General features: G+C 35.6%; 1 protein-coding gene across 1 annotated transcript in view; it reads right to left on the minus strand.

Annotated features, from left to right (window-relative positions):
- Positions 1-23345, minus strand: part of LOC123311459 — a 90787-nt gene that overhangs the window by 55371 nt on the left and 12071 nt on the right. The gene's annotated exons all lie outside the window — the stretch shown is intronic.

A 23345-nucleotide genomic window follows, 5' to 3' on the forward strand; every position in this document is an offset into this window, starting at 1 on the left:
AAAGACGAATAAAAAAATCAAATATAAATTTCAATTAAAAAATTCAACCAAAAATTGAATAAATTTTCACCTACATTATTAAATGTTCAAAAATTTCCCCATTTTTAGAAATGCACAGTTTTTTCCCCTGTTCAAAGCCTCGGCCGGTTGATAAAAGGACATCCTTCATCAATGAAATTGGGAAAAATTTCCCAATTACGTACCAATACATCTGTCTGTAGTGGTATCAATTTCAAAATTCTGCTTGCGGTGGAAAAATTCAGAGAAAAATTTGGTTTTTACTTTTGAATATGTACATACCATACGCAATACAAAAACAAATGATTCTATGAGGAATAACTGAGTACTGTACCATGACATCTGCATGAAACACTCCATATCACCAGATAAATTCATTTAATCGAAAAAACAAAAATGACAAAATGTTTTTAATTTTTCACGAATATTGATATTCTGAGAAGAAAAATGCATATTTGCTATTCATGGTAGATTAAATGCCTGCTTTCAATGTCTCCCTGAACACTATGAAACTTTCATTTGAAATATTTTTTGATTCAGGATCTACTTATTAGGTTACAACCCTCAGAAAGGGCCAATTGATAATCGTTTTTCCAACATGACTTCCGAAAGAAGTAGATAGCATTCAAATTCACGATATTATTTGGGGGTGCTTTCTGCATATGCTATTTCCATTATTTAATTTCACTAGTTGTAGTTTTTTTTTTAATTTTCTCAGAATTTTTCAAAATATAGATACGTCTTGGAGTTATATTCTTTGAAGCTTGAATTCTCAAGGATTCAAACTTCGAAGTGTCAAGTTTCCTCTTTTTCAGTTGAATTTTTAACAATTTTACATGGTGATTTCATTATTCATTACCTTAAAGCAATTTTCTAGCTCTTAGTCATAAGTGATAATTGATAATTATTTCTCCTGGCAATACTGACAATATCAGAAGAGAATAAGGTATTTTCAGTATGAATTCCATAATTTGGATAAATATTTGTAGCGCCTTTAACCATTTAATTCGTTAATTTATTTCATGACTTAATTTCACACGAATGCACAGTATTTCTAAAAAGAATTTTTGAAATTCACAATCAAGTTCTGTAAAACTAATTTGATCATTAAAACAAAATTGAAGTAATTGTTAGAGCTCTCCATCGTGACAGAGTATCAAAATATACAACTGCCTGTCTAAAACTTTCAAGTCTCTCAGTTTTAAATTATTCAAAAAAAAAAGTCAAGGTCAAGGATATCCAAATGTATTATTCTATTACAGAATTTTATCAGGATCGTCCCCTGATTGTCAATGAAGGTTGAATAATTTGTACCATAGATTGTCCTATACACTCAGTTGTGTAAAGGATCAGTAAATTACCATTAATTATTATATAATTATTATAAAATTTCATGGCTATTTCACAAGGTATATTTGACAAGGTGCGAAGTATTTCTACAATGAATTCTGTAATTTCAACAAATTCTCGAAATTCACCATTTAGTTCTGTAAAACTACTCTGATCATCAACAAAATTATCCACAAATTTTCATATTCATTTCACGAACTAATTTTAAACAATTGCGAAGTACCTATGTATTTCTACATTGAATTCTGCGATTTCAACAAATTCTCGAAATTTGCAATCAAGTTTTGTAAAACTGCTTTGCATAATATTATTATTATTATTAAATTCATTTAACGGTCCAATTAATGCAAATTTCACTACGTATTTTCAATGAATCCTGTAATTTTTCTAACTCTTTTAATTTTGCAATGTTTCTGTAATACTCCTTTGCGTTTGTAATTTCCTAATCGAATCCAAAAAGTTCTATTGGATTTGACAATGAGTATTCACAGATTCAGTTTGTAGAAAAATCAATCGAAAAAAATATCATTTGATAACACAAGTAACTTGTAATACATGTTTGCTGTCATTTCACAAGGTTTTCCTGTGAAATTCCCATGGTTATCCTTTTGGTCACAAATAACCCAAGTTATTATCAGTAGTAATACCCCTAGGGCCTTGATAATACCGAGATAATTTTGTCATAGAGAATGCTGGTCGAGGGCTATTATCCTTAAGCAACATGCTTAAAGGATTCTCTATGACAAAATTTTGAGGATTTATCAAGGCCCGAGGGGTATTCGATGGGATAATTTTTTACTTTGTAGATTTCAAAAAATTTATTGTCAATCTGACGTTCAATATTTATTCATTTTTATTTAACAAAACTATACTCCATTCACTTTTATTTTAGCCATGGTTGGCCATGGAAATTTGACACATTTCACTCTGTATACATAGACATATAGACATGGACTGTGCCTTCCCTTTCTATCTATGCATGAAATACGGTCAAAAAAAGTGACAGAAAAACGCACGTCGGGAATGCAGTTGTCTCTTTCTAGAATTTTGATTGGTCTACACTCACCTCTATGTGAACAAAAAAGAGACAGGTAAATTCCCGACGATAGTTTCTCTCTTTCTATAAAAAAAGCCAATTTCATGCTGACATTGCTCAGTCCATGTCTCTATGTTTATGTCTGTATAATACGAAAATGTGGGGTTATGAAGCTTGTCAAAACATTTTTGGGTTTTAAATCAATGCTATGTTGCCCGTTCTACTTAAAAGTTTCTGATATTACGTATTTTATCACAATGTCGAATCTCTTCGGAAAATATGAAGTCGAAAATATGTGAAGAACATAATTGAAGTTTATACAAACTGATTGAAGGCATACCTAATCCAGTTATTTGAATGGAAAATACAAGAGATCAGTATGATATCACAATATGCACAAGCTTGAGGAGAGTTAATGTTCATTATCTTCTTTGGCTAAAGTTTGAATACGTTACATCAGTTGTAGATTTCAAAAATATTAACCCGAAGATGAAATGCATATGATGCAGTGGTTGAGAATGTGTAAAAGGAATTGAAGGAAGTTTCAAGTCAAGATGAACCTTCGAACGAAAATTTCACATGAATAAACAATTAACAGGACAACTGGCGCATATTTGTGGCTGTTCATCTTAATACATTGATATAATAATAATAATTAGGTATATATTGGTAGGGGAGAGTTCCTTTGAATTGGACAGCCCATGAACCGGACGCTACAGTTCTCTACTACACACGATAGTAATTTAACATCCTTTACGTAAATCCCATTTTCGCAACAAGGCGCGAGCCACAGGGTCAGCCATTTTCCAAGAAATCTCGATCGATATTGCGAAAATGGGATTTACGTAAAGGATGCTAAGGGTGGTATTCTGCTTTCATCTGTAAGCCAATCTGTAACTTTTCATAAGCTTACAGGAAAATTGCAATTCTGGACGGTTTTTAGTGGTCTGTAGCTTACAGGAATCCGTAACTATTTACGATAAATTGTTCAAAAGTGACACTGTCATTGAGATAGAGACTGAGGCCCGTTTGCACCAATCCCCCTTAAAAGGAGTACTTAACTAAGCCTCGTTTAAAGTTAATGGACGCTTAATTTTATTCCTAGTTGCACGACTGTGGCTTAACAGAATCTTAAGTGAGGGGCCCTTAAGTTTTTAAATCTAGTGATATTTCAGTTTTTTATTTTGGTGCAACTTGATTCTAGTCCAATAAAGCCATTTCATTGGTTGGCCGGTTGCCGATGATCGTTGTCATTTCATTAACCTAACTTTATTGTCCTGTCAGTCAGTGTCAAGGATATTATTATAATATTATCAACGAGTAACAACTTTTTGTTTTTGAATTAGCATTAATATTGATAATGATAATGATTGTCAAAAAAAGGTACCTAAGTTTATGTAAGTACAACACTTTCTTTGTAAGGTCTTGTGAGAATTTGTTTTACTAATGTTGAAGAGGAACGTGAAGAAAATGTCCTTATTGCCCTTGTTAGTACGAATACGGTGAATGATTGCCAAGCAAGTGGTGGTAATTTACGAAGGGCACTCAACTTCCCAACAGCAGAAAAGAGTTTGTTGCTAACTATAGTATGATTGAAAATTAAAAAAGACTGCATTACAATAAAGGCAAAAGAAAAGGCTTGGTATTCAGTAATGAATTCATTCCATTTTCGAAACCCGTCAAAAATAGGAAGTTCTGCAGCCAGTTCAACAAATTATTTTAGGTTAGGATCCCGCCCTTAAATACCTAAGTGGTCATTACAGGAGCGCTTAAATTTAAGGCTAGCTTTAGTCATTTAAATGTCACTTAACATTTGATGCAACGTAATTTAAGTTAAGCGTTCATTTTATGGGACACTCAACACTAAGTGCTTTTGGTGCAAACTGGTCTGAAACATTTTCAGAATTGCATTTATTTACGAATCTGCCAATCTGATATTAGTGTTCTGTGATCTGAAACTTACAGATCGATCGTACGCTAGAGATTCGTAACTTACGAATGAAAAGCAGAATACAACCATAAATTACTATCGAGTGTAGTAGAAAACTGTAGCGTCCGGTTCATGGGCTGTCCAATTCAAAGGAACTCTCCCCTACATTTACGGTGTATCTATAGGACAAGTCAAATGAAAAATAGAAAAATCAATTTTCGGGAACTTATTTTACGATGACATTAATCGAAAATCCTGTAGTAAACTTTTCGCATTAATTCACTCAAACATAAAATTCTCAGTGCCACCACTTTTTGGGTCTCGCAATAGAAGGAAATTCTTTGTCATCCTCTTTATTCACAATCTTTCTGATTGTGGAAATATCCAGCTGAAATATATGTCGTTTAGATTCAGATGAAATATTATATTAATTCTCTTACATTGAATATGTTCGCTACCATCTGATGTATTGTAGATTTTAGAATATCAGGGAATATCTATTTAAATGAGCGGACCTGAATTCTAAATAGCACTTCCTGAAACCCTGTCTCTTTTTCACTTTCGGTATTTTCGTAATACAAATTGATAATAAACCGCGCAACTTCGAAAACCGACAGAATTTTAATGGGTGCAACCGAATTGAAAATTTTTAATGGATTTAATCAAGTCATAAATTAACTAGCTAGTTAGTCACCGGCCAGTTTTCCGTTTTCTATAATAAAGCGCCGATTCCCCTACTACAATAACTGGAAATTTCATCCATGCAAGCTGACTGCTCTTGGGTCCTTTTCGCGATCGGTTGCCGAGCCCTTAGCTCCACTAAGCTCAGTTCAGCTGAGCATTGTTCAGCTTTTTTACATTATACTGCGGCCTTATAACTTCAATTGTGTCCCCGTCAGAGCTATTCTCACAACTGCGCCATCTAAAGCTCGCCCTCCAGCTTCAGAGTTGCAATGAAATCCAGTATCTGAGATAGCATCAAGGAGGCTAAGTCATTATTTCTCCTATAACTTTCTTGTTCAAGACATTCCTTTGCTCAAGCTTGCTATGGCGACGCATTCTGTAACCAGAGTAATAAGAGTTTCCGCCTCAACCCCACAGAATCTACACTATGATTTCCAACTTCATTTTGTTTAATGAATTATATTATAAAGCTCATCTATCCAGGAATACGGTCCAAAAAAAGAGAGATTTTTTTTGTGGAATTAATTCCCACAAAATGAACGAGAAGAAAATATCGATTTTTCGAGAACAATTTCTGAATTGACACCCGTTCGTTTCAGGCTTTCATATCCGATACTAAGTGGACTATAAGAGATGAAAAAACATTATCAACAACAATTTTGTTAAGCTCGAGAAGTTCTATGAAAAGTATCCGATGCCATACACATACCTACCTATCCAACGTTTTTACGCGATAATAATGTTTTTACATTGACATACATGGAAAAAAAAAACAAATTAATGAGGCTTTCAACTTGAGTCTTCATTCCTGATGAAAAATATTCCTTAAGAAATATTGTTCGACCAAATAATTCGCAAGATATGGCAGGCTTGAAGGCATGCAATATTTGAGCACTTACTACCTAGTAATATGTATAACTGTGCTCAGCTACTAAATAGCGTTAGAGACAGGGCCTCATTTAGGCCCAGTTGCATGAAAGTCCATTAAGATTTGACGAGCTATCAAAATTTAAAACTGTCATTTTTGAAGGGGAAAATGGAGGATTAAGATTTTAATGAAGTATTAAATTTTAATGGACTTTCCTGCAACTGGACGTTAGAAACACAAATCACCAATACACGCGCTACTAGATAGCAAGTACTCGAAAATAGCAAGCTTTCGTAATACTTCTGAGCATTCTGGGCATTTTTTAGTGTACTATTGAGTGATTATACACTAAATGGCTGTAGACACTTGTTCGAAAGTCTCACGTCCACTGCCATAAAAATACAATGATTTTTCCTGCTCAACAATAAGCGAGACTGTCTCACTTGCGCATAACGCTATCCCTCTTACTTGCACCTCAGGTAACATGCGTCAAAATCGAGGAACGATCGATTTTGTCGCATGCGAGTAAATATCGTACTATTCAGTAGCAAAAATCACCAATCCACGCTACTAGGTAGCAAGTACTTGAAAATAGCATGCTTTCGTGGGACTTTTGATCATGTATGTAACATTATCTTGAAAGGAGCATTTTTTTTAGTACCATTGAGTTTATTTACACTAAACGGCTGTACACACTTGCTCAAAAGTCGCACGTCCACTGCCCTAAAACTACAATGATTTTTTCCTGCTCAACAAAAAGCGAGACTGTCTCACTTGCGCATAACGCTATCTCTCTTACTTGCACCTCAGGTAACATGCGTCAAAATCGAGGGACGGTCGATTTTATCGCATGCGAGTAAATATCGTACTATTCAGTAGCAAAAATCACCAATCCACGCTACTAGGTAGCAAGTACTTGAAAATAGCATGCTTTCGTTGGACTTTTGAGCACGTATGTAACATAATCTTGAAAGGAGCATTTTTTTAGTGTACCATTGAGTTAATATACACTAAACTGCTGTACACACTTGCTCAAGAGTCGCACGTCCACTGCCCTAAAACTACAATGATTTTTGCTGCTCAACAATAAGCGAGACTGTCTCACTTGCGCATAACGCTATCTCTCTTACTTGCACCTTAGGTAACATGCGTCAAAATCGAGGGACGGTCGATTTTGTCGCATGCGAGTAAATATCGTACTATTTAGTAGAAAAATCACCAATACACGCTACTAGGAAGCAAGTAATTGAAAACAGAATGCTTTCGTGGGACTTTTGAGCATGTATGTAACATTATCTTGAAAGGAGCATATACACTAAACGGCTGTACACACTTGCTCAAAAGTTGCACGTCCACTGCCCTAAAACTACAATGATTTTTGCTGCTCAACAATAAGCGAGACTGTCTCACTTGCGCATAACGCTATCCCTCTTACTTGCACCTCAGGTAACATGCGTCAAAATCGAGGGACGGTCGATTTTGTCGCAAGCGAGTAAATATCGTACTATTCAGTAGCAAAAATCACCAATCCACGCTACTAGGTAGCAAGTACTTGAAAATAGCATGCTTTCGTGGGACTTTTGATCATGTATGTTACATTATCTTGAAAGGAGCATTTTTTTTAGTACCATTGAGTTAATTTACACTAAACGGCTGTACACACTTGCTCAAAAGTCGCACGTCCACTGCCCTAAAACTACAATGATTTTTTCCTGCTCAACAAAAAGCGAGACTGTCTCACTTGCGCATAACGCTATCTTTCTTACTTGCACCTCAGGTAACATGCGTCAAAATCGAGGGACGGTCGATTTTGTCGCATGCGAGTAAATATCGTACTATTCAGTAGCAAAAATCACCAATACACGCTACTAGGTAGCAAGTACTTGAAAATAGCATGCTTTCGTGGGACTTTTGATCATGTATGTAACATTATCTTGAAAGGAGCATTTTTTTTAGTACCATTGAGTTAATTTACACTAAACGGCTGTACACACTTGCTCAAAAGTCGCACGTCCACTGCCCTAAAACTACAATGATTTTTTCCTGCTCAACAAAAAGCGAGACTGTCTCACTTGCGCATAACGCTATCTCTCTTACTTGCACCTCAGGTAACATGCGTCAAAATCGAGGGACGGTCGATTTTGTCGCATGCGAGTAAATATCGTACTATTCAGTAGCAAAAATCACCAATCCACGCTACTAGGTAGCAAGTACTTGAAAATAGCATGCTTTCGTGGGACTTTTGATCATGTATGTAACATTATCTTGAAAGGAGCATTTTTTTTAGTACCATTGAGTTAATTTACACTAAACGGCTGTACACACTTGCTCAAAAGTCGCACGTCCACTGCCCTAAAACTACAATGATTTTTTCCTGCTCAACAAAAAGCGAGACTGTCTCACTTGCGCATAACGCTATCTCTCTTACTTGCACCTCAGGTAACATGCGTCAAAATCGAGGGACGGTCGATTTTGTCGCATGCGAGTAAATATCGTACTATTCAGTAGCAAAAATCACCAATCCACGCTACTAGGTAGCAAGTACTTGAAAATAGCATGCTTTCGTGGGACTTTTGATCATGTATGTAACATTATCTTGAAAGGAGCATTTTTTTTAGTACCATTGAGTTAATTTACACTAAACGGCTGTACACACTTGCTCAAAAGTCGCACGTCCACTGCCCTAAAACTACAATGATTTTTTCCTGCTCAACAAAAAGCGAGACTGTCTCACTTGCGCATAACGCTATCTCTCTTACTTGCACCTCAGGTAACATGCGTCAAAATCGAGGGACGGTCTATTTTGTCGCATGCGAGTAAATATCGTACTATTCAGTAGCAAAAATCACCAATACACGCTGCTAGGTAGCAAGTACTTGAAAATAGCATGCTTTCGTGGGACTTTTGAGCACGTATGTAACATAACCTTGAAAGGAGCATTTCTTAAGTGTACCATTGAGTTAATATACACTAAACTGCTGTACACACTTGCTCAAAAGTCGCACGTCCACTGCCCTAAAACTACAATGATTTTTGCTGCTCAACAATAAGCGAGACTGTCTCACTTGCGCATAACGCTATCCCTATTACTTGCACCTCAGGTAACATGCGTCAAAATCGAGGGACGGTCGATTTTGTCGCATGCGAGTAAATATCGTACTATTCAGTAGCAAAAATCACCAATACACGCTACTAGGTAGCAAGTATTTGAAAATAGCATGCTTTCGTGGGACTTTTGATCATGTATGTAACATTATCTTGAAAGGAGCATTTTTTTTAGTACCATTGAGTTAATTTACACTAAACGGCTGTACACACTTGCTCAAAAGTCGCACGTCCACTGCCCTAAAACTACAATGATTTTTTCCTGCTCAACAAAAAGCGAGACTGTCTCACTTGCGCATAACGCTATCCCTCTTACTTGCACCTCAGGTAACATGCGTCAAAATCGAGGGACGGTCGATTTTGTCGCATGCGAGTAAATATCGTACTATTTAGTAGGAAAAATCACCAATACACGCTACTAGGAAGCAAGTACTTGAAAATAGCATGCTTTCGTGGGACTTTTGAGCACGTATGTAACATAATCTTGAAAGGAGCATTTTTTTGGTGGACCATTGAGTTAATACCTATACACTTAATGGCTGTACACACTTGCTCGAAAGTCGCACGTTCACTGACCTAAAACTACAATGATTTTTTCCTGCTCAACATAAAAGCGAGACTGTCTCACTTGAGCATAACGCTATCTCTCTTACTTGCACCTCAGGTAACATGCGTCAAAATCGAGGGACGGTCGATTTTGTCGCATGCGAGTAAATATCGTACTATTCAGTAGCAAAAATCACCAATACACGCTACTAGGTAGCGAGTACTTGAAAATAGCATGCTTTCGTGGGACTTTTGAGCACGTATGTAACATAATCTTGAAAGGAGCATTTTTTTTAGTGTACCATTGAGTTAATATACACTAAACTGCTGTACACACTTGCTCAAAAGTCGCACGTCCACTGCCCTAAAACTACAATGATTTTTGCTGCTCAACAATAAGCGAGACTGTCTCACTTGCGCATAACGCTATCCCTCTTACTTGCACCTCAGGTAACATGCGTCAAAATCGAGGGACGGTCGATTTGTCGCATGCGAGTGAATATCGTACTATTTAGTAGCAAAAATCACCAATACACACTACTAGGAAGCAAGTAATTGAAAACAGAATGCTTTCGTGGGACTTTTGAGCATGTATGTAACATTATCTTGAAAGGAGCATATACACTAAACGGCTGTACACACTTGCTCAAAAGTCGCACGTCCACTGACCTAAAACTACAATGATTTTTTCCTGCTCAACATAAAGCGAGACTGTCTCACTTGCGCATAACGCTATCCTTCTTACTAGCACCTCGGGTAACATGCGTCAAAATCGAGGGACGGTTGTGTCGATTTTGTCGCATGCGAGTAAATATCGTGCTTTTTAGTAGCAAAAATCACCAATACACGCTACTAGGTAGCAAGTACTTGAAAATAGCATGCTTTCGTGGGACTTTTGAGCACGTATGTGACATAATCTTGAAAGGAGCATTTTTTTGGTGGACCATTGAGTTAATACCTATACACTTAATGGCTGTACACACTTGCTCGAAAGTCGCACGTTCACTGACCTAAAACTACAATGATTTTTTCCTGCTCAACATAAAAGCGAGACTGTCTCACTTGAGCATAACGCTATCTCTCTTACTTGCACCTCAGGTAACATGCGTCAAAATCGAGGGACGGTCGATTTTGTCGCATGCGAGTAAATATCGTACTATTAAGTAGCAAAAATCACCAATCCACGCTACTAGGAAGCAAGTTCTTGAAAATAGCATGCTTTCGTGGGACTTTTGAGCATGTATGTAACATTATCTTGAAAGGAGCATTTTTTTTAGTACCATTGAGTTAATTTACACTAAACGGCTGTACACACTTGCTCAAAAGTAGCACGCCCACTGCCCTAGAATTACAATGATTTTTTTCTGCTCAACAATAAGCGAGACTGTCTCACTTGCGCATAACGCTATCCTTCTTACTTGCACCTCAGGGGGCATACGTCAAAATCGCATGCTATTTAGTAGCAAAAATAACCAATACACGCTACTAGGTAGCAAGTACTCGAGAATAGCATGCTTCCGTGCGACTTTTGAGCAAATACGTTATGACATTTCATGAGTGCCAACCTTACTCTGTTCTAGTTACAAAAACATGGAGAACCGACTGCTAAAGTAAATGAATGAAGTATACTCCTCTTTCTTCGAGTTTTTCTCTATCTCACTCACATTACTTTGCATCGGCCGTAAAAGTCTGAAAAGAACAGGTTCATTTAAGATTTATTTCCGAAAAATCGATGTTTTTTCCATCTCTCCATTGAATAGAAATAGGTTCGTTCGTAGAGTGGTTCACAACGGTCGTGAACTGTACAGAGCAAGCGCAATTCGATTTTAGGGTAGCGAAAATCCATTTGCGCTTGATCGGTACAGTTCACAACCGTTGTGAACCACTCTACGAACAAGCCTAATGAATTCTACACGAAAACCTCCTGGAGTTTGAGTAAATTTTCTACAATCACACTATGGTGAAATCCCCATCAAAATGGAACATCTAGTTTGCGAGTTATATAGAAGAGTATTAATTCTTTGGTTATATTTGGACAAACAAAAATGAGACTTTTATATTTCTAATAGCTTCATGGAAACTTTCATCCTATCTCATTCATCTCTGGCGAATATTAGAAAATCGTATGCTGAAATCAATGAAAAGGCAATATTCAATCATATCCGAAAATAAATGTCTCCGATCAACTGAATTCAACTTCTATAACTAGACAAAATTAGGATGGGGAGAGAGAAGCAAAAAAAGTTATAATAAATAGGGTGCCCCATCTGAAATAACGAAGTTTGTATTATATATTCGTATGAGCGGCAACATCGCAACATTGAAAATAGTCAGATAGATCAGAAAAGAAACGTAAACCCTAGTAGGTACCTAAATTTTCAGAACAAGTATGATCGGTTCTCCGTAAACGTCTTATAGGCCAACCTGTATATAAAAACAATGAAAGCATATAAAAATTACAGAAATAGTATGAAAATGCGTGAAGTGAACGCATAAAATTATAATGGTGTAATAAGAAAAAGAATGAATAAAATGTTTTTTTTTCGTGATTGAAAAACAATCCTAAATGAAAATAGAACATTATTCGAAATAAAAGCTTTTTTAAGTTACTTTGAAAAAATCGCAGAAACGGAATAATCTATAATCACCGAATTAACACTAAATTATTGAATTGAAACACCCGATTTATTCACGATATCCATATATAAACCATATTTCGACTTTTCACACAATTTTCCCGCACGATTTATTGTTTTAATATCACTATTCATCACAAAGGACCTCGTTTTCGATCGATTTATTCCGTTTCGAAAATCCGAAGACGACGGAGTTCCAACCACGCGCGCTGTTTCCACTAAACTGATTTATTCACACGCCGAACGATTGGAGTGAATCATTCCCGTCGTTACATAAGAGCGTGAATCAACGATCTCGACGTGCGTTCGAATTATAAACGACCGTTTATTTTGCTATCAAATCAACTAAAATGCTCCCTTATTTTGAAAAATAATAGGAAGAGGGGTATAAGCGAATTCCAAAAAAAAGTTGTTTTATTAAAAATTCAATCTCGAGTACCTAATAGTCGTACACGTTTGTATTTTTCACCTCTTCGGATAGACATTTTCATGTGAGATGTACCGGGTTTTTCACTATAATTTGACCCCCCTTTGTCTTTGTTACCAACAGAGATACAAAAAATTGTTCTCTGCAAAAATTGAACGAAATCAACCAATTGTTTTCAAAATGATATAACCAGAGGAAAATATACAGGCTGGACACTGAATTGAAAGCCACTTCATTCTTCCAAATGGAACACCCTGTATATTTGTCTATTGTTTGATAGTTTTTTTTTAGAAATGTAATCACTTTATCTCCTGACCTCGAATATACAGGCAGTATAAGGTAATTCTTTTTTCAATAGAAGGTAGAATTAATGCGTTTTACCAAAAATCACTTATACAAAACTTTCAAAATCATAAAGATTAAAAAAAAATTGAAATGATTACTGAAATAGATCCTAATACGACCCTAGATCATTTGTTATCTGAAGTATCCCAAGTCAATGGGAAAAAACTCATCTCGTGATGACTGACTCAACTTCACGGTTACGTTTAGGATATTGGCCTGTTCGATTTTTACGTGAGAATGAAAATGGAAACAAGATTCCCGAATTTTTCTCATTATTTAGTAACAATTTTATGAAATGGTAGAAAAATACTTAAGACCAAGTGGAGAAAAATATAATATTCACCATGTAAATTCGTCTAAATTATTCACACATATATCCATAATGGTCATCATATCTAGTTCTTGTTCAAACCCTCCAACAATTGTCGTAAAAATGGGGTGAAATAGAGAAACAATAATAGCACTTTGTCAACATAAGCACTTTCAATAAACACTCAAATTTTTTACATTGTTTTCATTCCAAATCTCACGAAACAACAATTTTTGACATGATGCGAATAATCAGATAGACTAGGATATATTGAACCATTCATTGTTCAGCGAAATGTTACTATGTTTTTCCGATGCCGGGGTAAACTTCAACAGTCCCATACTTGCAATTTATTGAAATATTATCGAAATTCTATGGGTTGTAACTCAGCCATCTTGAATATTTTACAAAGACAATTTTTGGTGAAATGATTTATTTTGATAAATTCATTTCGAGCAAGTTCTTTAGTTGATACGGTTTTTATCACACCACTATACATTATTACTTTTTTGGTCATTTTTATTAGTTTTTGTTCTATTTATTGAAACTATGTTGATTGTTCGAATATAAAGAATTTTAGTATAATTTCAAATATTTTTTGTATTCTGTATTTTCATTTTGAAATTGTAAAATTATGAAACCCTGTTCTCGAAATAAAAGGGACAGACCTGTATGCGCATATACAGGGTGTATTTAAAGGTGAGGCTTTTTTTTAACAGAAGGTAGAACTGGTAAAAATAAACAGTTTCACCAAAAATCACCTATATAAAACTTTCAGAATGAGAAATTTAAGAAAATATCGAAAATGATGAGTGAAATAGAACCTGATACGACCCCAGATCATTTGGTATCTGAATTAAAACATCTCGTGATGACTGACTCAACCTTATGGTTTCGTTTCGGATATTGGCTCTTTCGATTTTTACTTGGAAATGAAAATGGAAACTTAGGATTGCAGAACATTTTTTCATTATTTAGTAACTTAAACGATCTTATGAAATGGAACATTCCGATACCAACTGACAAAAAAATACTTAGGTTCGGAGCAAGAGTAGAAAAATAGAATATTCGTTCAGAATCTCATCAATAAAATTCGTCTTCATTACTCACAATTTTTTTCACAGTGGTGATCACAATCTTCTTCTTGTTCGAACCCTCCAACAATAGCAACTAACAATAATTGCACATTGTCAAAATGAGCACTTCCAATGAATCGTCTCAATTTTCTACACTTTTTTCATCAATCTCACGATACAACAATTTTTTCAAGTATCCAGATGTGAGATGTGACTACTCAGATCGACTCGCAAGTATTGAACCATTTATTGTCCAGCCATATGTTTATGTTTTGTTTCGTTTTTCCGATGCCGGGCTACCTTCCACAGTCCCGTACTTGATATTCAATTAAATTTTGTCGAAATTCTTAGGGTTGTAGCTCAGCCATCTTGAATACTTAATATAGACAATTTTTGGTGAAATGAATTATTTTGATGACTTCTAACTTCTGTCAAAAAAAACCTTTGAAAACACCCTGTATGTTTGAGATCAAGAACTACCGAAAAATAAAAAAAATATACAGAGGGTTCCTTTTGAAAAAAGTTGCATTCAATATGTTTTCCAGCCTGTATATATTTCAAGTGGCATAATCATTTTGAAACAAAATTCATTCGATTTCGTACAAATTTTTGTTTGAAATATTCTTATGTTTAGTGAAGAACCCAGTAAACGGTGTCCCCATAAAATTCAGAAACTAGAGTAAAACGCATGTTGTTTTTCCTTTTTCGAGAAACAAAGAAAGAAACAAACTTGACCTCCTATGATGGCTAAAATTTATATTTGAGATTTTGAAATATTCTGATAACGTTTTATCTTGGAGATCTGAAACAAAAACACTCTAGAATATACAGAGTGATTTTTTTAAGTGTTTCATTAGACGTTTTCAAAGAAGGAATTGTAATACAGATTCAAGATTTTGGATTTTTGTCTTAGAGTACATGATCTTGAATTGTAATATATTTTCAAGCGGGATCTACTTCCGGTTTTACCGGAAGCGAATGTAACTTTGTTATTTCAAATGCAACACCCTGTATATTTATATATACAATTAGAATTCCTCGTTCAATTCTACATTCATTTGATATATGATATGCGCAACCACTCAGACGATTTTTGAATTTCAGCCTGATTATCAAATTTCTTGGAAAAAAGATTGTTTCAAATAAGTGTCCAAATCTTCAAAATCCCTCATTCTAAGAATTTCTTTTTGCGGAAGTGGAACTAGAGAAAGTGCGCTGATACTATTTCTTATGAGTAAATATTATACAGGGTGTCTGAAACAGGGCTCTAAAGTGAGCCTCAAGAAAATTATAATATCTCATTTTTTTCAAATGGCAACCTTATAATTTTGAAATTCCAATCGATAGCTTGGTCAAAACTAGTTAGGGGGTCCCAAACATTTCATGCCTTTAAAATCAGTAGTTTTGCCGCTGTTGAATTATTAAATAAAATTCGAATTTCTCGATCAAAGCCAGGTTTGCACAGTCAGATTCATTTGTATGCTTGTATTTTTTGAAGTAGGCTATGTTAGGAACTGTCATTCTTTTTTTTTCAAAGCACTATCATGTAAAACATGCAATGATAATTGCACTAGAATAATATATCAAAAGTATGTTCTTCATTTGTGGCAAATAAAAAGAAAATATAATTAGAACTCGAAAGAAATTCACATTTACGAACTTCAACAAAATCAAGGTTCAGGAAGTATCAAAACAATTTTCTCCATAGAGATAAGGTCCTTTCGTTTGCATAAAAAGTGTAGCACTTTTCTACACTTGTTTTGATTTACACCAGTTTAGAGAAAGTGTAGTTTATCTACACATAGTCAAAAGGAGATGTAGATAAACTACACCTCCTCTACACTAGTGTAAATTCTATCAGCAAACGAATTGCTGCACTTTTTATGCAAACGAAAGGACCTATAATGAATGATATCATTATCTGTTACTGTATTCACTCGAGTCCGTTTAGGGTTAATGCTTCCACTACGGAGAAAATTGTTAGTTTAAAACTATCACAAAAATTTTCTTAAGAACAGGAGCAAATTTTCTAAATGTTGGCCCTACCAACATACATTTATCAATTCTTCTCCTAACTCCGTACTTTTGATATATCATTCTGGTGTAATTATCAGTGCATTTTTTGCATAGTGCTTGATCAGTAAAAAAAGTGAGAATGACAGTTCCTAACATAGCCTACTTCAAAAAATACAAGCATACAAATGAATCTGACTGTGCGAAACCTGGCTTTAGTCGAGAAATTCGAATTTTATTCAATGATAGCAAAACTACTGATTTAAAAGGCATAAAATGTTTGGGACACCCCAACTATTTTTTGGAGAGCAATCGATTGGAATTATAAAATTAGAGGGATGCCATTTGAAAAAAACTAAGATATGATAGTTTTCTTGAGGCTCATCATGGAGATGGAGCCCTTTTTCAGACACCCTGTATAATATTCCCTCATAAGTTACAAGTTACCCTCTTACACTGAGGGATTCTGAAAATATGAACACTAATTTGTGATAATCTTTTTTAGAAAAATTTGATAATCAGGCTCTAATTCAAAAATCGCGAGTGGTTGCGCATATCATTCATCAAATCAGTGTTGAATTGAGCAAATAATTCGAATTTGTATAAATATACAGGGTCACAAAGTGAAGCATTTGGTATTTGACATAACGAAGTTACATTCGTGTCCGGTAAAACCGGAAGTTGATTCCGCTTGAAAATATTTTACATGTACTCTCCTCGAATACGTCTAATGAAACATTTAAAAAAATCACCCTGTATACCGACAGTGAGTCCAAATTTAACGTTCATAATTCTAGAAGTCAAAATATGAAGAAAACTTTATATCAATTTAGAACCTAAAACTGCATCCCACCTCCACATGTCTCTTCAACATGTCCTACAAAAGTGTCCGTGAACTTAGCACCCACTTTTTCGAAAATGAAAAAAATTTTTTTTGCATTCGTTAGTAACTCGTTAGTTACTATTTGTAACACCAAAATTTTCGTTTGTAACTTAAAGATACTGGTAGAAAAACACCGCATTCCGCTGGGTGCTAACTTCACGGGCACCCACTGTTCGATTTTTCGCGAAAAATAAAATACACATGGGAAGTCCATCGTTAGTAACTATTTGTAACACAAAAATTTTCGTTTGTAACCTAACCTATGATGGGAAAATGACACCCCCAAAATGCGAAGTTAGCACCCACATTTTCGAAAATGAAGATAATTATTTTTGCATTCGTTTGTAAATCGTTAGTAACTATTTGTAACACAAAAATTTTCGTTTGTAACCTAACCTATGATGGGAAAATGACACCCCCAAAATGCGAAGTTAGCTCCCACATTTTTGAAAATGAAGATAATTTTTTTTTGCATTTGTTTGTAACTCGCTAGTAACTATTTGTAACACGAAAATTTTAGTTTGTAACCTAACCTATGATGAAAAAATTACACCCCCAAAATGCGAAGTTAGCACCCACATTTTCGAAAATTAAGACAATTTTTTGCTTTCCGTAGCTCGTTAGTAACTATTTGTAACACGAAAATTTTCATTTATACCTCAAAGATAATACCAGAAAAACACCGCATTCCACTGGGTGCTTACTTATTTATTAGAATATAGTTGGAAGTGCATCATTAGTAACTATTTGTAAGAAGGTTTGTAACCTAACATATATTGGTAAAATGACACCCTCAAAATGCGAAGTTAGTGAATACACATTTTTAGGAAAATCTCCATTTGCTCTTGTACTATTGAGTGATTATACACTAAATGGCTGTACACACTTGCTCGAAAGTCGCACGTTCACTGACCTAAAACTACAATGATTTTTTCCTGCTCAACATAAAAGCGAGACTGTCTCACTTGAGCATAACGCTATCTCTCTTACTTGCACCTCAGGTAACATGCGTCAAAATCGAGGGACGGTCGATTTTGTCGCATGCGAGTAAATATCGTACTATTCAGTAGCAAAAATCACCAATACACGCTACTAGGAAGCAAGTAATTGAAAACAGAATGCTTTCGTGGGACTTTTGAGCATGTATGTAACATTATCTTGAAAGGAGCATATACACTAAACGGCTGTACACACTTGCTCAAAAGTCGCACGTCCACTGCCCTAAAACTACAATGATTTTTGCTGCTCAACAATAAGCGAGACTGTCTCACTTGCGCATAACGCTATCCCTATTACTTGCACCTCAGGTAACATGCGTCAAAATCGAGGGACGGTCGATTTTGTCGCATGCGAGTAAATATCGTACTATTCAGTAGCAAAAATCACCAATACACGCTACTAGGTAGCAAGTATTTGAAAATAGCATGCTTTCGTGGGACTTTTGATCATGTATGTAACATTATCTTGAAAGGAGCATTTTTTTTAGTACCATTGAGTTAATTTACACTAAACGGCTGTACACACTTGCTCAAAAGTCGCACGTCCACTGCCCTAAAACTACAATGATTTTTTCCTGCTCAACAAAAAGCGAGACTGTCTCACTTGCGCATAACGCTATCTCTCTTACTTGCACCTCAGGTAACATGCGTCAAAATCGAGGGACGGTCGATTTTGTCGCATGCGAGTAAATATCGTACTATTCAGTAGCAAAAATCACCAATACACGCTACTAGGTAGCAAGTACTTGAAAATAGCATGCTTTCGTTGGACTTTTGAGCACGTATGTAACATAATCTTGAAAGGAGCATTTTTTTAGTGTACCATTGAGTCAATATACACTAAACTGCTGTACACACTTGCTCAAAAGTCGCACGTCCACTGCCCTAAAACTACAATGATTTTTGCTGCTCAACAATAAGCGAGACTGTCTCACTTGCGCATAACGCTATCCCTCTTACTTGCACCTCAGGTAACATGCGTCAAAATCGAGGGACGGTCGATTTTGTCGCATGCGAGTAAATATCGTACTATTTAGTAGGAAAAATCACCAATACACGCTACTAGGAAGCAAGTACTTGAAAATAGCATGCTTTCGTGGGACTTTTGAGCACGTATGTAACATAATCTTGAAAGGAGCATTTTTTTGGTGGACCATTGAGTTAATACCTATACACTTAATGGCTGTACACACTTGCTCGAAAGTCGCACGTTCACTGACCTAAAACTACAATGATTTTTTCCTGCTCAACATAAAAGCGAGACTGTCTCACTTGAGCATAACGCTATCTCTCTTACTTGCACCTCAGGTAACATGCGTCAAAATCGAGGGACGGTCGATTTTGTCGCATGCGAGTAAATATCGTACTATTAAGTAGCAAAAATCACCAATACACGCTACTAGGAAGCAAGTTCTTGAAAATAGCATGCTTTCGTGGGACTTTTGAGCACGTATGTAACATAATCTTGAAAGGAGCATTTTTTTTAGTGTACCATTGAGTTAATATACACTAAACTGCTGTACACACTTGCTCAAAAGTCGCACGTCCACTGCCCTAAAACTACAATGATTTTTGCTGCTCAACAATAAGCGAGACTGTCTCACTTGCGCATAACGCTATCCCTCTTACTTGCACCTCAGGTAACATGCGTCAAAATCGAGGGACGGTCGATTTGTCGCATGCGAGTGAATATCGTACTATTTAGTAGCAAAAATCACCAATACACACTACTAGGAAGCAAGTAATTGAAAACAGAATGCTTTCGTGGGACTTTTGAGCATGTATGTAACATTATCTTGAAAGGAGCATATACACTAAACGGCTGTACACACTTGCTCAAAAGTCGCACGTCCACTGACCTAAAACTACAATGATTTTTTCCTGCTCAACATAAAGCGAGACTGTCTCACTTGCGCATAACGCTATCCTTCTTACTAGCACCTCGGGTAACATGCGTCAAAATCGAGGGACGGTTTTGTCGATTTTGTCGCATGCGAGTAAATATCGTGCTTTTTAGTAGCAAAAATCACCAATACACGCTACTAGGTAGCAAGTACTTGAAAATAGCATGCTTTCGTGGGACTTTTGAGCACGTATGTGACATAATCTTGAAAGGAGCATTTTTTTGGTGGACCATTGAGTTAATACCTATACACTTAATGGCTGTACACACTTGCTCGAAAGTCGCACGTTCACTGACCTAAAACTACAATGATTTTTTCCTGCTCAACATAAAAGCGAGACTGTCTCACTTGAGCATAACGCTATCTCTCTTACTTGCACCTCAGGTAACATGCGTCAAAATCGAGGGACGGTCGATTTTGTCGCATGCGAGTAAATATCGTACTATTAAGTAGCAAAAATCACCAATCCACGCTACTAGGAAGCAAGTTCTTGAAAATAGCATGCTTTCGTGGGACTTTTGAGCATGTATGTAACATTATCTTGAAAGGAGCATTTTTTTTAGTACCATTGAGTTAATTTACACTAAACGGCTGTACACACTTGCTCAAAAGTAGCACGCCCACTGCCCTAGAATTACAATGATTTTTTTCTGCTCAACAATAAGCGAGACTGTCTCACTTGCGCATAACGCTATCCTTCTTACTTGCACCTCAGGGGGCATACGTCAAAATCGCATGCTATTTAGTAGCAAAAATAACCAATACACGCTACTAGGTAGCAAGTACTCGAGAATAGCATGCTTCCGTGCGACTTTTGAGCAAATACGTTATGACATTTCATGAGTGCCAACCTTACTCTGTTCTAGTTACAAAAACATGGAGAACCGACTGCTAAAGTAAATGAATGAAGTATACTCCTCTTTCTTCGAGTTTTTCTCTATCTCACTCACATTACTTTGCATCGGCCGTAAAAGTCTGAAAAGAACAGGTTCATTTAAGATTTATTTCCGAAAAATCGATGTTTTTTCCATCTCTCCATTGAATAGAAATAGGTTCGTTCGTAGAGTGGTTCACAACGGTCGTGAACTGTACAGAGCAAGCGCAATTCGATTTTAGGGTAGCGAAAATCCATTTGCGCTTGATCGGTACAGTTCACAACCGTTGTGAACCACTCTACGAACAAGCCTAATGAATTCTACACGAAAACCTCCTGGAGTTTGAGTAAATTTTCTACAATCACACTATGGTGAAATCCCCATCAAAATGGAACATCTAGTTTGCGAGTTATATAGAAGAGTATTAATTCTTTGGTTATATTTGGACAAACAAAAATGAGACTTTTATATTTCTAATAGCTTCATGGAAACTTTCATCCTATCTCATTCATCTCTGGCGAATATTAGAAAATCGTATGCTGAAATCAATGTAAAGGCAATATTCAATCATATCCGAAAATAAATGTCTCCGATCAACTGAATTCAACTTCTATAACTAGACAAAATTAGGATGGGGAGAGAGAAGCAAAAAAAGTTATAATAAATAGGGTGCCCCATCTGAAATAACGAAGTTTGTATTATATATTCGTATGAGCGGCAACATCGCAACATTGAAAATAGTCAGATAGATCAGAAAAGAAACGTAAACCCTAGTAGGTACCTAAATTTTCAGAACAAGTATGATCGGTTCTCCGTAAACGTCTTATAGGCCAACCTGTATATAAAAACAATGAAAGCATATAAAAATTACAGAAATAGTATGAAAATGCGTGAAGTGAACGCATAAAATTATAATGGTGTAATAAGAAAAAGAATGAATAAAATGTTTTTTTTTCGTGATTGAAAAACAATCCTAAATGAAAATAGAACATTATTCGAAATAAAAGCTTTTTTAAGTTACTTTGAAAAAATCGCAGAAACGGAATAATCTATAATCACCGAATTAACACTAAATTATTGAATTGAAACACCCGATTTATTCACGATATCCATATATAAACCATATTTCGACTTTTCACACAATTTTCCCGCACGATTTATTGTTTTAATATCACTATTCATCACAAAGGACCTCGTTTTCGATCGATTTATTCCGTTTCGAAAATCCGAAGACGACAGAGTTCCAACCACGCGCGCTGTTTCCACTAAACTGATTTATTCACACGCCGAACGATTGGAGTGAATCATTCCCGTCGTTACATAAGAGCGTGAATCAACGATCTCGACGTGCGTTCGAATTATAAACGACCGTTTATTTTGCTATCAAATCAACTAAAATGCTCCCTTATTTTGAAAAATAATAGGAAGAGGGGTATAAGCGAATTCCAAAAAAAAGTTGTTTTATTAAAAATTCAATCTCGAGTACCTAATAGTCGTACACGTTTGTATTTTTCACCTCTTCGGATAGACATTTTCATGTGAGATGTACCGGGTTTTTCACTATAATTTGACCCCCCTTTGTCTTTGTTACCAACAGAGATACAAAAAATTGTTCTCTGCAAAAATTGAACGAAATCAACCAATTGTTTTCAAAATGATATAACCAGAGGAAAATATACAGGCTGGACACTGAATTGAAAGCCACTTCATTCTTCCAAATGGAACACCCTGTATATTTGTCTATTGTTTGATAGTTTTTTTTTAGAAATGTAATCACTTTATCTCCTGACCTCGAATATACAGGCAGTATAAGGTAATTCTTTTTTCAATAGAAGGTAGAATTAATGCGTTTTACCAAAAATCACTTATACAAAACTTTCAAAATCATAAAGATTAAAAAAAAATTGAAATGATTACTGAAATAGATCCTAATACGACCCTAGATCATTTGTTATCTGAAGTATCCCAAGTCAATGGGAAAAAACTCATCTCGTGATGACTGACTCAACTTCACGGTTACGTTTAGGATATTGGCCTGTTCGATTTTTACGTGAGAATGAAAATGGAAACAAGATTCCCGAATTTTTCTCATTATTTAGTAACAATTTTATGAAATGGTAGAAAAATACTTAAGACCAAGTGGAGAAAAATATAATATTCACCATGTAAATTCGTCTAAATTATTCACACATATATCCATAATGGTCATCATATCTAGTTCTTGTTCAAACCCTCCAACAATTGTCGTAAAAATGGGGTGAAATAGAGAAACAATAATAGCACTTTGTCAACATAAGCACTTTCAATAAACACTCAAATTTTTTACATTGTTTTCATTCCA

Source organism: Coccinella septempunctata, chromosome 4 (assembly GCF_907165205.1).
Source record: "Coccinella septempunctata chromosome 4, icCocSept1.1, whole genome shotgun sequence".
Taxonomy (NCBI): Eukaryota; Metazoa; Arthropoda; class Insecta; order Coleoptera; family Coccinellidae; genus Coccinella; species Coccinella septempunctata.